A 12,958-nucleotide genomic window follows, 5' to 3' on the forward strand; every position below is an offset into this window, starting at 1 on the left:
CTTGGCCACCTAGTACAAATGCATCAAGTTTATGGACAGCTTCAGTGAGATGCCCTTGTCACAAAGGCTGTTACTGGGGATGGGTGGTAGACCCCTTCACTCACCCCATCAGGCCAGGAACTTCTGTGGGGAAGGAACCCCAGAAGCAGCTGCAGGAATTCTAGAAGGAATGAGCTTGATCATGACTTTTTCTATCTCCAACTAACTTCTGTGCCTTTCCCAAAAATCCCTCTGACATCAGTGTGTTACTATGCTCCCAACACTTTGCCCCAGATCTAGCTCTGAACTGATACCCTTATCCCTAAGATCCTTGCCTGGAAACTCCACCCCTAGCTCTAGTGTATAACTGCTGCTTATCTCTCTAAATATGGATTCTATTTATCTGCTCATAAGACTTGAATGGTACCATTTCTTTAAAGATCACATAATTTTTCTTCAAGCACTACTATTTATGATTCTGCCACCCTTAACTTGTGCTGGAGAAAGTCAGTCATTGGATGTGAACACATCACCCCTTCAGTGACCATAACCATGGGCAGAAGCCTTGGCCCTAGATCATACAAGATTGGGCACTGTCTCACACCCTTACTGAAATAAAATAAAGAAGGGGGAAATGGTGTCTGGCTGTTCTTAGCACCCTAAGCTGCATCAAAGAAAGGTAGTAAAATAATGATAGGATGGTATGATTTCTGGGGGTTAGGGAGGGTGAATGTCTGTGGCAGGGTCTGAAATTTTGCAGTTGTAACAGGATCCCAGTTGTGATGGTTACTTTTATTTGTCAACTTAGGTAGACTGTGGTACCCAGATACTTGGTTAAACATTATTCTGGATATTTCTATGAGGATTGCTTGGGATTAGATTATTATTTAAATCAGTAGACATGGAGCAAAGCAGATTATTCTTCATTATGTGGATGGTTGCATCTAATCACTTGAAGGCCTGAATAGAAAAAAGACTGAAGGAAAAGGGAATTCTGCCAGTAAACTACATTCAAAACTGAACTGTAGCTCTTCCTTAGGTCTCCAGCCTGCCAGCTTAATCCTAAAGATTTGGAGCTTGTCAGGTTCCACAATAGCAGGAGCCAACTCCTTAATTCAGGGGGAAAAAAGCATGAACAACTATACACCAACAAACAGGACAACTGAGAAGAAAAGAAAAAAGTCTTTGAAACACACAACCTACTAAGATGGAGTCAGGAAAAAATAAAAAAATCTGAACAGACCAATTACTCATAAGAAGATTGGATGACCATTAAAAAAAATGAAGAAAAGTTCAGGACCAGAGGCATCGCTGGTGAATCTTATCAAACATCTATAGAAAAATTCATGTCAATCCTTCTCAAACTCTTTCAAAAAAATTGAAGAGGAAAGAACACTGCCAAATTCATTTTATGAGGCCAGCATTACCTTTATATCAAAACTAGAAAAGGACACTACTAGAAAACTACAGGCCAATATTCTTGACCAGTATAGATATAAAAAATATCAGTAAAATACTTGCAAACTAATTCCAGCAGCATACTGAAGAATAATTCACCATGATCAAGTGGTATTTATCCCTGAGATGCAAGGATGGTTCAACATATGCAAATCAGTAAGTGTGATAAATCATATTAATAGAATGAAAGAAAAAATTGCATGATCATTCAATAGGTACAGAAAAACCCTTGGACAAATTCCAACAACTGTTCATGATAAAAACTCATAACAAATTAGTTATAGAAGGAACATACCTTAACATAACAAAGGCCATATATGACAAGCCACCACTAACATCATTCTCAATGGTGAGAGGTTAAAAGCTTTTTCTCAAAGATCAGAAATAAGACAAAGTTGCCCACTTGGACATCTTTTACTCAACATAGTACCAGAAGTCCTTGCCAAAGAAATTAGGTATTTAAAAAAAAAATAAAAGCATCAGAATTGGAAAGGAAAAAGTGAAGTTATCTCTATTTGAGGATGGCATGATTTTATACAGAGATAATCCTTAAGACTTTACTTAAAATTATTAACTCTAATCAATGAATTTAGTAATGGCAGGATACAAAATTAACATACAAAAATCAGTAGCGTTTCTATATGCCAACAGTGAATTATCAGGAAAAGACATGAAGAAAACAATCCCTTTTACAACAAAAGCAAAGATGAACTATTGAGACTTCATCAAGATAAAAAGCTTCCTTGCAGTGAAGGAAACAATCAACAGAGCTAAAAGTCAGCCTATGGAATGTGAGAAGATATTTGCAAATTACATATCTGATAAAGAGTTACTATCCAGAGTCTATAAACTTATCAAACTCAATACCCCAAAAAATAACCCAGTTAAGAAATGGACAGAAGACATGAATAGACATTTTTTCCAAAGAAGACATCCAGATGTCCATCAGACACATGAAAGGATGCTCCACATCACTCATCATAAGGAAAATACAAATCAAAACAATGATGAGATACCACCTCACACCTGTCAGAATGGCTAAAATTAACAACACAGGAAACAACAGATTTTGGCAAGGATGTGCAGAAATTGGAACCTTCTTATACTGTTGGTGGGAAGGCAAACTTGAGTAGCCACTGTGGAAAACAGTATGGAGATTCCTCAAAAAGTTAAAAATAGAACTACCTTACAACCCAGCAATTACAGTACTAGGTTCAAAGGGGCACATGCATCCTGATGTTTATACCAGCATTATTAACAATAGTCAAATCATGAAAACAGCCCAAATGTCCATTGAGTGATGAATGGATAAAGAAGAGCTGGTATAGGGGCACCAGGGTGGCTCAGTCAGTTGAGCATCCAACTCTTGGTTTTGGCTCAGGTCATGATCTCATGGCTCTTGAGATCAAGGCCCACATGGGGCTCCATGCTCAGCAAGGAGTCTGCTTAAAGCTTCTCTCCTGACCCTCCTCCTACTCTCTCAAATAAATACATTTAAAAAAAAGAAGAAGAGGTGATACTATTATCCAGCCATCAAAAAGAATGAAATATTGCCATTTGCAACAATATGGATGGAGCTACGGTGTATTTTTCTAAGTGAAAGAGTCAGTCAGAGAAAGACAAATGACATAGGATTTCATTCATATGTGGAATTTAATAAACAAAACAGATGAACATAGAGGAAGAGGGGGAAAAAAGGAGAGGGAAGCAAACCATAAGAGACTCTTAACTATAGAGAACAAACTGGGATGAGAGAGGGTAGATGGGCAAGGGTCAGACTAAATGGGTGATGGATATTAAGGAGCTCACTCATGTTGAGCACTAGGTGTTACATGTAAGTGATGAATCACTAAATTCTACTCCTGAAACCAATATTACACTTTATGTTCACTCATTAGAATTTAAATAAAAATCTGAAACAAATGAAAAAGAAGCAATCTCACATACACTAGCACCAGAAACAATAAAATACTTAGGAATAAATTTAACCGAGGAGGTGAATGGTCACTACACTGAAAACTACAAAACATTGATTTAGGAAATTGAAGAACACAAAAAGTTGGAAAGTATCCTGTTTCATAGATGGAAAAAATTAATATTGTTAAAATGTCCATACTACCCAAGCTATCTATAGATTCAATGCAAACCCTATCAAGAATCGGATGGCTTTTTTTTTTTTACAGAAATGGAAAAAAATAATCCTCAAATTCATATAGAACCATAAAAGACACTGAATAACCAAAGCAATCCTGAGAAAGAAGAACAAACTGGGAGGCATCACATTTCTAGATTTCAAGCTATATCACAAAGCTAAAGTAATCAAAACTACGTGGCATTGGCATAAAAACAGATACAAAGATCAATAGAAAGGAGAGGGGTGCCTGGGTGGCTCAGTGGGTTAAAGCCTCTGCCTTTGGCTCAGGTCATGATCTCAGGGTCCTGGAATCAAGCCCTGCATCTAGCTCTCTGCTAGGAAGGGAGCCTGCTCCCCACCCCTTCCCCCCTTCCCCACCCCCCACCGCCTGCCCCTCTTCCTCCTTGTGATCTCTGTCAAATAAATTAAAAAAAAAAAAAAGAAAAGAATTGAGATCCCAGAAATAAAGACAAGTATATACTGTCAACTAATACTTGACAAGCAAGCCAAGAACACTCAATAGAGAATAGACTATTCCTTCAATAAATGGTGTTGGGAAAATTGGATATTCACATGTAAAAGAATAAAACTAGACTTCTATGTTACACAATTTGTAAGAACTTAAACCATAAAACTCCTAGGAAAAAAAGAAGAAAGCTCCTTGACATGAATCTCGGCCATGATCTCTTGGGGATGACACCTTAAGTGTAAGCAACAGCAACAACAACAACAACAAAAAAGCAAGTAGAATCACATCAAACTAAAAATCTTCTGCACATGGGAAAAAAACAAGATCAACAACAAAATAAAAAGTCAATCTATGGAATGGGAGAAAATTTTGCAAATCATATGTCATATACCCCATATATCCTATAAGGGATCACTATCCAAAATGTATAAAGAACTCATACAACCCAGTAAGTGCAAGCAATCCAATTAAAAACTGAACAAAAGCCTGAATGGACATTTCTCCAAAGAAGATATAGAAATGGCTGACAGATGCATGAAAAGGTATTCAACATCACTCTTAATCTCACAAAACAAACTGAGGGTTGCTGGGGGATTGGAGGTAGGGATAGGGTTTGGGTTATGGATATTTGGGTTATGGATATTGGGGAGGGTATGGACTACGGTGAGTGCTGTGAAATGTGTAAGCCTAATGATTCATAGACCTGTACCCCTGGGGCAAATAATACATTATATGTTAATAAAAATAATTTTAAAGAAGGTACTCAATATCAATAATCTTTAGGGAAATGCAAAATAAACCACAGTGAAATATCATCTCATACCTGTTAGAATAGCTATCATAAAAAAGACAAGAGATATGGGTGCCTGGGTGACTCAGTTGGTTAAGCGTCTGCCTTCAGCTCAGCTCATGATCCCAGGGTCCTGGGATCCAGCCCTGTGCTGGGTTCCCTGCTTCTCCCTCTCCCTCTTCCCTTCCCCCAGCTCCTGCTCCCTCTCTCTCAAGTAAATAAATAAAATCTTTTTTTAAAAAAAGACAAGAGATACTTAATGCTGGCAAATATGGAGAAAAGGGAACCCTGCGCACTCTTGGTGATGTGTGTGTATTTAGTCATAGAAAAGAAGAAATCCTGTCATCTGTGACAACAGGGATGCACCTTAAAGGGATTATGTTAAGTGAAATAAGTCAGACAGAGAAAGACAAATACTCTATGACCTCACTTATATGTGGAATCCAAAAACAAAAGAAAAGAAACTCATTTTAAAAATGAGAGATCAGTTTTGTGGTTAACAAAAGCAGGGGATGAGGGGGCCCGGGAACTGGATGAAAGTGATCAAAAGGCACAAATTTCCAGTTATAACATTAAAAAGTAGTGGGGATGTAATGTACAATATGATGGCTATAGTTAACACTGCTGTATGGTGTATTTGAATGTTACTAAGAGAGCAAATCCTAAGAGTTCTCAGTACAAGAAAAAAAATAGGTTTTTTTTTTTTTAAATACCCAAAACTAATGATGTACTATATGTTGGCTAATTGAACTTAAATTTTTAAAAAACTAAAAAAAAAGGGGGGGGGTGCCTGGGTGGCTCAGTCGTTGTGTCTGCTTTCAGTTCAGTCATGATCCCAGCCAGGGTCCTGGGATCAAGCCCCACGGATCAGACTCCCTGCTCAGCGGGAAGCCTGCTTTTCCCTCTCCCAATCCCCCTGCTTGTGTTCCCTCTCTCACTGTGTCTCTCTCTGTCAAATAAATAAAATCTTTAAAGAAATTAAAAATTTAAAAATTAGAAAACTAAAATATCTATGAGAGGATAGATGTTAAATAAACCCACTGTCATCATTTTATAATACATATAGGTCATTATGCTGTATAACTTAGACTTATACAAGGCTGTACATCAATAATGTCTCAGTGAAACTGTAAGAAAAGAAAATACATGCACACACATGTACACACACACACACACACACACACACATAAGCTATTCCCTCTGTTTCTCTGGAAAACCCTAACTAATACACCAGGTAATGCTAAAACTGCTATTGCATGGCTCACACAAGGAACTAGAGAATATCTGGCAAGTGGGCACATGGCTTCATCTATAGTAATGCTCATTTCAGCATTGTTTATGAGAGCAAAGGTGTAGGAAAAAAACAAAATGTCCCTCAAAAGTGGTCCCCAAAACACACTGTGATTCATTCTTACAGTGTAATATTGTAAAGCAATAAAACTGAGTGTCTTTGAACTATAGGAATCAGGCCCTATATACATCTGAAAAATGCAATGTTCTATCAAGTTATCAAATGGAAGATAAAGGCACCTACAGCATGAATATATATGTGTGTTTACATATGTGTGTGTGTATACAACATTTTTTAAGGATACTTTCTTTCACAGTTCAAGTATGAAGCAATTTATGGAGTGTACAGACACCTTATTCTAGTTATTAGTTACATCTCGGGAGGCAAAACCCATTCCCTGAACCACTGTTCCTATGTTATATTTCTTCTGAGTTATGGCTGCAGCCCGCACGGGGGACCGACTCACCCAAGATCTTGGGGTTTGGCATGAGTACAGGCCTTCTGAAATTACTCTTCTATCCAGGAGACCTTTTACTGGCTTGTTCCCATATATGCTCTCTTTTTCTGAGACTCAGTTAGAAACTTCTCCACCAGTAACAAACTAGAAGGGAAAAGAAGGAAACAGGAAATCACCTGGAATAAAAGTAATTTATTTTCTTACCTTTCTCAAAATTCCTTGCTTAATTCATCCCACAACACAGGAATGACACCAAAGCTCATGCACCAGGTAAGTGTCTGTACGTTTCTCTCCCGTTGCTACATTTCTGGATACTCTCTCTGAGAGATATGCTTCTTGGTTTCTCTAAGAGTCAATTCTTTTATGAGAGGGAGGAGGCCGGCTGGGCAGTACTAATGTTTATCCACGTCCTACTATGTGCCAGAAGTTTCTATAGGTTTCCTCCATTTCTCCCCACCAGTTCTGCGAGGAATATATTGTTATTCCTACTTTACAGATGACCAAATTGGGCTCACAGAGCACTATGCTTTTCCAGTCACACATCAACTCAGGAGCAAGAATGGGGTTCTTTCTCTCTCACTTCCCACAATATACCCATCAGCTTCCCTTTGAGAGTTTGGGTTTCCAAAGCCGAAGAACTGATTGTTTTAAACTCTCCTAGAACTATGACTACATGACTACTCAACGTGATACTGATTATAGAGATGAAACCTTGTGCCAGGAGGACCAGATGTATGAATCACATGTTCCAGTGGGTCTCTAAGGTGTTAAGCAAGGTCGATGTGACAGCAGAGCTGTTGCCCTTTTTGGAGGGTGACCTGAGAAAAGGTTGTTGACATTTACACAGGGACTTTAACGGATGGGTACTTTATACTTTAACTTAATCCTTACAGGTATTCGAGTTATTGTTCATTGTTGACATTATTCAGATTAGGGTACAGGAGTTATGAGAAGTGAGATAACTTTCCCTGGGGAAAATAACCTTATAAATTAATGCTCAGGAGCTTAAAACCTAGAATTACACAAAGTGGCCCTGCTTTTCTGCTCTGTGATGTGGGCAAGGAGTTAATGGAGCTAAGTGTATTATTCAGGGTTTTGCCTTAACAATGAGCTTTTATAGCTTTTACATTTAAATATATATATTTATATATATATGTATATATATGGTGGTATGTGTATATATACTACATATATACATAGATATACAGTGTATATGTATATATACTGTATATACATATACCTGTATATATCTGCTATACAGATGGTACATAGCAAAATTTAAAAGTACAAAGTATATAAAAAGGTGGGAGAAAATTTTTGGAAGACACATTGTAGGTATAGGGTTAACAACTTCAGTCTTTCAATCAACAGAAATGAGCCAAAGATTACAACAGAGAATGCTCATTCAAAGCAGCATAAATGCCCCATAAAATCCTTAAAAACATGCCTAACCATATAACTGATGAAATGCCAAGTGAGAGACTCTGGACACTGAAAAACAACCTGAGGGTTTTGAAGGGGTGGGGGGTGGGAGGTTGGGGGAACCAGGTCTTGGGTATTGGGGAAGGCATGTATTGCATGGAGCACTGTGTGTGGTGCAAAAATAATGAATACTGTTACACTGAAAAGAAATTTTAAAAAAATGTCAAATGAGCTCTCATTCGCAGTGGAACAGGTAAATATCAACACGATATGTAGAGAGGGGGCACAAGTTTGTAAAATATATAATTTATATTTGGATAAATACCTGTGCATTTTATTAGGATATATACTGGGGGAAAAAACAACAGAATATGCATCAAATAATTAATAATGAGTATCTTCTAGTTGGTGTGGGAATCCTGGCACAAGATTAATATCCTGATATATTAATTTGGCTAAGAGAATAAAATCCCCCAAATGTTTTTTTTTAAAGCTTGTTATGAAACACTCTTCAATAAAATAATAATTACCCTTATTCTGAAATGACTGTTTTCCTTCTTCTTTCTTATTTTAAATCACACAATTCATAGTAAGAGCTGCAATATTTAAGTGTCTACAGCCCTGTGCTGAGACCAGTGAATAAAACTGTCTAGGGTCAGAGCAAAGAGACCACAATGTACACAGAAGTAATGCCCCTAGAACAGTGCTCTAGATCTCAGAAGTAAGAACTGGGTGCAGATATACGTCACCTTCCTAAAGGCAGAAGGGACCAGATGTATTTTATGGTGACTAACATAACACAATTAAAAAAAAAAAAAAAGAAGGGACCAGTCACAGTTCAGTAGTGTAAGTCCAGGGGAAAAGAGGCAGATATGGAATCAGTGCAGATGGAGGGTTCTGTATCAGACACAACACACTGGCAACATAACTTACAGACATAATTAATATACCATAAATTTCCATATAATGAAATCTGACTAGTTGAAAGAGTCATGTTCACATTACCAATAGATAATTCAAGGAAGAATAATAAATGGCAATCAGACATGTGTAAAATTGCTCAACCACACCAAAAACTAAATGAAAGTAAATGGTAATAGAAACATCAGATATATAAATATGTAAAAAAGGTATTGAAAATAATGTGCAATATGACCTAAGTTTTGAAAAATTCATATTTTCATAAGAATATACATATGTCATAATTTAAATGACAAACAATCCCACACAAAAATATTAACAAATATATTGGCTGCTTATTTTGAAGTGGGACATCGAAGTTAAGAGGGGAATACAAGATAATTCCTCTCACAAATGTATATTTCTTCAGTGTTTCCAGGGGCTTCAGGGTACATGTGCGCTGATTTGTTTTTAAGTTATATTTATTTATTTTAGAGAGAGAGAAAGACAGAGAGCGCGCACATGTGCCTACACATGGGGTGAGGGGTAGAAGAAGAGCGAGAGAGAAACGCCAAGCAGACTCAGTACTGAACATGGAGTCTGACACGGGGCTTGATCTTATGACCCCGAGATCACCATTTGAGCCAAAACCAAGAGTCAGATGCTTAACCAACTCTACTACCCAGGTGCCACTGTGCACTGAGTTTTAATTACTAAAATAACTAAGATAAAATTATGACAGCATAAGATAAGCCTAGATGTGCTTTTATTTACAAAATTAATGTTGGGTCGCCTGGGTGGCTTAGTCAGTTAAGCATCCAACTCTTGATTTCAGCTCAGGTCGCCATCTCAGGGTTGTGAGGTCAAGCCCCACAACTGGCTCCACACTCAGCCCAGAGTCTGCTTGAGATCCTCTCTCACTCCCTCTCCCTCTTCCCCTCCCCACCGCGCATGTTATAAATAAATAAGTAAGTAAATAAATAAATAAATAAAATCTTTTTAAAAAGGATTTATTAAAATGAGAAGAAAGGGTAAATAAGTAACTTAGAAATATCTTATTGTTTTGGATATATTTGGTTAAATAAAATGTATTATTAAAGTGAGTTTCACCTAAAAAAACGGTAATGCTGAAACATGTATTTCTGAAGATTAAATGTATTAAATATACTATAAAATAAGAAAGTTATACACAGGGGCACCTGGGTGGTACAGGTGGCTAAGTGTCCAACTCTTGGTTTCAGTTCAGGATCTCAGAGTCATGGGATAGAGCCCCCGCGTTAGGTAGCAGAATCTGCTTGAGACTCTCTCTCCCCACTCCCTCCGCCCTCTCCCCGTGCCCCTCTCCACGCTCTCTCTCAAATAAATAAATCTTTTTTTTTTTTTAATTTACACACAGCTATATATTTATAATCACACACATACATGCATTGCTTTGTTTGAAAGAAGGGCCAAAATAAACATCCTGTCACAGGAGCCACATGGGCTCTGCATCACCGCTTAATACTTCCTGTGCCATATAAACTCCAGAAAGTTTTCTCCAGAGGGCTTTGGAAGGCCTTTTTTCCTCTCTACCTCCTTCTCAGCCTTCTTGCTTAAGTGAGACCAAACTGCAATTTTGGATTTGGTCACCAGGTGGCACGAGCCTCCAATTAAATTCTTTTTTTCAAAGGGAAAAATATTCATTTGGCAAGATGAACAAATTCTACTTTGAATGAAGGTTATAAAACAGCATGTAAAATAAAATAATTAATTCCTTAATTCAGCAATAAACACTTAAAAACACTCCTTTAAAACTTTGATAATGAATTGACAATGTCAAATGAGCTCATCATAAAAGTCAATGAGATTTAAAGATTAAAAGATGTATGAAAAATTAGAGGGAACTTATTCACATTTACTGCAACACAAACTTTGAATACCAGGAGCTCTCTTGAATCAGGAAAGACATAAATAAATGAAAACAAAAAATCTCATAGAAAACTATAGGAATGCAAAGAAACCTATGAAAAGATAGCCAACAGCAATAAAATGACAAATATAAAAGTCCTGATAATTTTATCTTCAGCTAAAAAAAGATACATTGCATAATAAGGTTTGCTGCCACCCCATTCTTTTTTTTTTTTTTCAGGAAGAGAGTTTATTAATTAGTAATGCATTCAATAATCCATGAGAAAAACCGAAGGTGACCCCAACCACAGTTCACTCATATGTATATTATTTTTACATACCACTAAATGGAAAATTAAATACATTACTACAATGGCTTAGATATTAAATCCTTACTATCAAGAAATTAGATTCATGTTAGATAACAAAACCAGTGAATTTATCCAAGTTCCAATGTACTCTCTTAATGACTGTTAAATGCTGAGCTGCCAAGTGTTGAGGTGATCAATTTATTTTTTTATTTTTTATTTTTATTTTTTAGAATTCAAAGGCTACATTTTTAATTAATTAACTAATTAATTAATTTTAAATTAATTTATTTTCAACATAACAATATACATTATTTTTTCACCACACCCAGTGCTCATGAATCTGTGCCCTCTATAATACCCACCACCTGGTACCCCAACCTCCCACCCCCCCACCACTTCAAACCCCTCATATTGTTTTTCAGAGTCCATAGTCTCTCATGATTCACCTCCCCTTCCAATTTACCCCAACTCCCTTCTCTCTAACTCCCCATGTACTCCATGCTATTTGTTATGCTCCACAAGTAAGTGAAACCATATGATAATTGACTCTCTCTGTTTGACTTATTTCACTCAGCATAATCTCTTCCAGTCCCGTCCATGTTGCTACAAAAGTTGGGTATTCATCCTTCCTGATGGAGGCATAATACTCCATAGTGTATACGGACCACATCTTCCTTATTCATTCATCCGTTGAAGGGCATCTTGGTTGTTTCCATAGTTTGGCGACTGGCTGCCACCCCATTCTTACAAAAAAGTGTGTATATCTGCTCACACATATTGTGCATCTGCACATATTTTGCACATATACATTTGAGAAAAGCATCTGCAGAATGCGCTCCAGACATTAACAAAGGATGGCTCAGCAGGATGAAAGAAGGTAGATACAAGATCATTTTATTTTCCACATATACATACCTACACTGTTTGATTCCTTTCGATTACAAACATACATTGGGTTTTTAATTTTAATTCAAGTTAGTTAACATGTCATGTAGCACTTGTTTCTGGAGTAGAATTTAGTGATTCATCACTTGCATATAACACCCAGTGCTCCTCCCAAAAGGTGCCCTCTGTGTTACTGAGCAGTCACTTATCACGTTGCCCACCACACCCTTCCAGCAATCTTATTTTTTAACTACCTATAGAGTCTCTTATGGTGTGCCTCCCTCTAAGATTTATTTTATTTTATTTTTCATTCTATAGTTTTGTTGTTTGCCTGGAAGTGAAACTAAATGTCTGATCCCCCTCAAGCACACGGACACGGAGCACCCTTGTCACTGCTCTAAAAAATGCACTGGGCAAGCAGGTTGACTCTCCCTCACTCTCAGGAGCTAAAGTGAGACCCCTCCCACAGTGCACCTTCAGAGAGGGGAAGGGGGCAGTACAGTGGATAGATGAGAAGACAAATGCAAGCGTGGTGAGAGGTGTGAAAAGGCCCATTTCCTATTCACCTGTGTGCAAGTTATAAAGTTATTGATGGTATGCCTTTGAATGCATCCAAGTGATTAGGAATAAGAAGTAAATACATGTGAGTCCCCATCTCCCTTCCTTCCACTGCCCTCACTAGCTGGTAGGCAGCCCTTGCAAAGCCCCTGTTGTTCCAGGCCACATGCCTGCTTCTGCAGGCCTCCAGGTAGAGCATCTGAGTCACACTGTTTCCAAAGGCCAATCCCTGGAATTAGTGTGTGTACCTTCTCACCAGAATTTACTGACATATTACCTGTGCAGTCAAGCCTGTGTACCTGCTGTGCCAGGGTGAACAATGTCGGGAAGAGGAGAGGGCCTTTCAGTCCTGGACTCCCTGGTTCACGGTTGGGGCAGGAGAAGAGCGATCCAGGACACACAACATACAACGTGCAA

This window comes from Mustela erminea, chromosome X (genome assembly GCF_009829155.1).
Source record: "Mustela erminea isolate mMusErm1 chromosome X, mMusErm1.Pri, whole genome shotgun sequence".
In the NCBI taxonomy this organism is placed as follows: domain Eukaryota; kingdom Metazoa; phylum Chordata; class Mammalia; order Carnivora; family Mustelidae; genus Mustela; species Mustela erminea.